Here is a 4,646-nt window from a genome sequence, read left to right on the forward strand (position 1 = left end):
AGCGGAGGGCCCGGATGGAATTCCTGTAGAGGTGTGGAAGTCATTGGGGAGGAAGGGCATTGACCTGCTATGGGACCTATTCAAAAAAGTCTTTGAGCAGGAGGAAATACCTAACGAATGGAGAGAAAGTATACTTGTACCTATCTACAAAGGAAAAGGGGATGTTCAAGAGTGTAAAAACTATAGAGGAATAAAGTTGATGTCCCACACGATGAAGATTTTGGAAAGGGTTTTAGACAGAAGGTTGAGAGCAGAGGTGACCATTGCAGGAAAGCAGTTTGGATTCATGCCAGGACGGTCAACAGTCGATGCCATTTTTGCCCTTCGGCAAATGTTGGAAAAATATTGGGAGAAGCAAACCCGGCTGCATATGGCATTCATTGACCTGGAGAAAGCTTATGATACGGTGCCTAGACAAGAACTCTGGAGGTGTCTAAGGGAAAAGCTAGTTCCTGAAAAGTATGTTAGATTGATACAGGAACTGTATAGGGATGTGGCCACAAAGGTTAGGAGCTGTGTTGGAGTGTCCCGGTGCTTCAAGGTGGGAGTTGGTTTACATCAGGGGTCAGCACTGAGCCCCTTCTTGTTTAACATGCTGATGGAGGTGATCACGGACGGGGTCAGAGAAGAGGCGCCTTGGACCATGTTGTATGCAGATGATATCGTTCTGTGCGCCGAGACTAAAGAGGAGCTGAGGGTTAAATTGGAAAGGTGGTTGGGCACGTTGGAAGGGAGGGGCTTGAGGGTGAGTAGGAGTAAAACAGTGTATATGTGTAGTGGAGAGGTGGATAGTGCCCGGGAGAGGGATCTGGAGTTGAGGGGAGACGTATTTCGCAGAGTCAATACCTTTAAGTACCTGGGGTCAACTGTGGCGGAGGATGGAGGTGTGGATAAGGAGGTGACAGGCAGGATTCAGGCTGGCTGGAGGAATTGGAGGGATATGTCAGGTGTGTTATGTGATAAGAGGGTGCCGCTTAGGTTGAAAGGGAAAGTTTATCGGGTGGTGGTGAGACCAGCTATGCTGTATGCTATTGAGACTGTGAGCTTGAGGAAAACCCATGTCAAAAGGATGGAGGTGGCGGAGATGAGGATGCTCCGCTGGATGTGTGGGGTTACGAGAAGGGATCACATTCGAAATGAATGTGTGAGGGGGACTGTGAAAGTTACGAACATAGAAGCAAAGATACAGGAGGCAAGGTTGAAGTGGTTTGGTCATGTGGTACGAAGAGAAGAAGAGTATGTGGGAAGAAGGGTTATGCAGATGTCAGTGAGGGGGAGGAGGAGGCGGGGACGACCGCGGAGACGGTGGATGGATCTTGTGGCGGAGGACTTGAGAGGGAGGCATCTGAATGTGGAGGCAGCCCAAGACAGGGAGCAGTGGAGGCGACTCATCAGAAACAGCGACCCTACATAGAGTGGGAAAAGCTGAGGAAGAAGAAGAAGAAGTGTTACATGTTCTGTTATAATGAAAATAATTTCCTCGACATTTTTATTATAAAGTTGTGGGGAAGTACTCGATCTTTAGAGTATTCCCCGTGCAGGAACAAAACAAAAAGAAACTTCAAAGAAATAAATCACACACTCTATGACTCCAATGCAAGGAACTTATAGTTTATTTTAGTCCTTCCAATCACTACTCTGTCCCTTCGCTATAACAGACACTGAAACAAAAAAAAAACAACACACACAAAAAAACAATCTCGTGACTCTATCGTCTACACGTCCTCTCTCCATTCTTTCTTCCGAAAAAAGTCCACTTCTTCCGTTGAGCATGCGCGATCTCCCTCTCTCCCTCTTTTTTTTTCGAAAACGCGGCCCATCCTTTCTTTACCCTGCGGCCCACCCAAGGATCACGCAATAGAACACGTGATCTTTGGACCACACATCTCCCCTCCTCTCATTAACTTTTACAACAGGAAGCTTTTACGCTATGAGGGCCTGTCCCTCCTTTACACTGTGAACCACCCAAGGGGTTGGTTACGAGCCGGTTAGGCAAAAGAACACGGTGGTCTTCAGACCACAAAGTTTATATTTTTTCCGATATGTGATTTTTCAGAGATACTTTTTCTGAAATGCTGACGTTTGTCAGTGAATGCCAAACTACTTTTGTTTTCCTTGGATTTTTGTATTAAACTATTGAAGTAATTAAAAATATCGACTAAGTATGCCATTTAACAAATAACATATCATTTTTAAGATATTTTATAAAAGCATTTGTATCTTTATTTTAGAAAATAGTCAATAATTCATTCTCAAATTCTCAAAATAGACACAGTAGCTGAACAACAATCTTACTTCGACGCGTGAAAGCAAAGATTTATACTGAGCTTCCATAGATATTCAAATTTTTATAAAGCTTCTTGAATGATTTTTACTTGATGTAAGTTAACATTTGTACAACTTGGTTTAGTATAGATTTTAACATTGCCGGCAATGTTTTTGAAATTAGGGATTATCTAAGAAAAAACATTGCTTAGACATAATATTTGAGTTTCTTGTCTTTGCAAGGGTAACAAGATAAGTTCACTGCGAAATGCAAGTTGCGTCTTGACTGCATTGTAAACTGCGAATTTACGTTAAAGTTTGTCCAATTTCAGCTACTATGCCGCTTTCATAATTAAGTGGAACACGTGTAAGAAGTTCTCGGAACACCGGATAAGAACCACTGCACTAAAGACAATACCCACTGTTGTCTTTAGTGCAAGCTGGCTCGAGTGCATTTAAACTTCAGGCTCTTGCATTTCATTCTTAATCATCTCTGCTAAGAATACTTCAACCCGATTCAGAATCTGATCCGAAGAGCAGCAGGGCTTATTTATTATCGATGTCAAGAATACGAACACCTATATATCACACAGACACTGGCTCTTCTTCATTATTAAGTTAACTATTTTTACAATAATTTATACACTTTAATAAACACAACAATTACAATATAGAGAACTTGCATAAACGTCATCTCACGTGACCAAATCGTTATCACTCCGCTTCCTGCGCCATATTTGTGCCACGTTGTTCGTGGAGATGTATATAATTTGGCTTGCGTGGCAATTTTTTACATCTCAGATGTATTGATTTGAATACAAATTGTTTTTTGGTCAACGAGTATGTTATTACATGAAGTCCTAAGACGATAACGTACTGTACCGTTCGGTCGGTGCGACGGACGCCGACCGAACGCCGTTAGTAAAATTGTTATAAAAAGTTTTAATTTGAAAAAATTTGAGTTTTTGTTATTTTGGATAACATTTTGAATAAAAATCATTTGTTTCAACACAATTTTATCTTTGCAAGCGTAAAATTAAGCCTTAAAATTATAATAACTGTATGGGACATCCCTTTCAATCTTTGACCTATTGATCTAGAAGTTTCGCGAGCACCTCAGTGATAAGTGTTTAGATTTAGAATTTGATCTTTCTAGACCCAGTAGATTTTCTCTAGAAGCGTCTGCAGTGCCGGATGAAGAAGAAATTACAGTTTTCTTTAAAGGGATTTTTGCACTTTTCGATTGTTTATATTTCGGTAACTTCTTTATAAAAACACCTGAAATTTTTTACCCTACCTAAGCAAACAAATATCTTTCGAATGAGATATTAGACTTACTTGTTAGTGTGGGGAACGTTTGGAGGGCGGAGAAATTGACTCCCGAAAATCGGAAACTCTTGTATATATAGTCAGTCGTGACTTTTTCACTTGGCGCGGAGTCAGTGCTGTTACTCTCGATAATTATAGTTTATGTTTTCATTTTTAAATCTTTTCTCACCGTGAGCATTAAAAGTAACTTTTTAACTATACCTTTCGGTCTGGCAATGGGAGCGATCGTGTAATGAGGGACGAGGCTGGACATACCTGAAACTGACCATCCATAAAAAATTCCTGGGGAGTTACAAGATTGAATTCGATTACGGATTTCCCAAAGCGGTAGGTTGATTCTTAACCGTCTCGGCCATCCTGTCATCAATAACTGTAGGCTTATAAACTTCAAAGTACTGTATTATTTGATAGTCTGTTAGCCAAGGCTATTGGTCGAACCCATCATGGGTATGATTTAAAAGAGCCTCTTAGGCTTAATGTAACATTTACAAATCCAACTGGGGACATATTTCAGGATTAGTGAAAATGTCTAAAACTGATTGAACTTCGGTTATTTAAAATTTATTTATTTATTGATCTATAAATTAGTGATATTATATTAGCATGTTAATAAAATTGTTCTATTCAAAGATTAATTCTACAATCACATATTAAAAACAGGCAAAACCGGGAACAGTACCCGGAAATCGGGGATGTCCGGTCACCCATCTTTAAAATGCTTAAAGTTACACTCCGATTGTATATTTAATATTGATGTAATTTTTGAATGTTAAATGTTTAACCAGTTTTTAAATTATATTTTAAAATGTAATAAGTCTATTTTGAAAAATATTCATATTATGTAAAATTGAATTTAATGTATTTTCAAATTACGCTAGTGAAAAATATAAAAATGAAGTAATATATTTTTAATACGATATCATTTAATATTTTATTTTAAAAATTTATTATAACATTTAACATTATTAATATTATCAAATTAAAGTTTGAAAGAAAAGTAATTACTAATTTGTTAGTTTTAAAAGATATCGCAGACAAAATCGGAAATTTTG

General features: G+C 38.7%; 1 long non-coding RNA gene across 1 annotated transcript in view; it reads left to right on the forward strand.

Annotated features, from left to right (window-relative positions):
• The window catches only part of LOC136972783 (uncharacterized), a 240,388-nt gene that overhangs the window by 150,318 nt on the left and 85,424 nt on the right, over nucleotides 1–4,646 (forward strand). The gene's annotated exons all lie outside the window — the stretch shown is intronic.

The sequence above is a fragment of the Centruroides vittatus genome, unplaced genomic scaffold (assembly GCF_030686945.1).
Source record: "Centruroides vittatus isolate TY-2023 unplaced genomic scaffold, ASM3068694v2 contig_301, whole genome shotgun sequence".
Lineage (NCBI taxonomy): Eukaryota > Metazoa > Arthropoda > Arachnida > Scorpiones > Buthidae > Centruroides > Centruroides vittatus.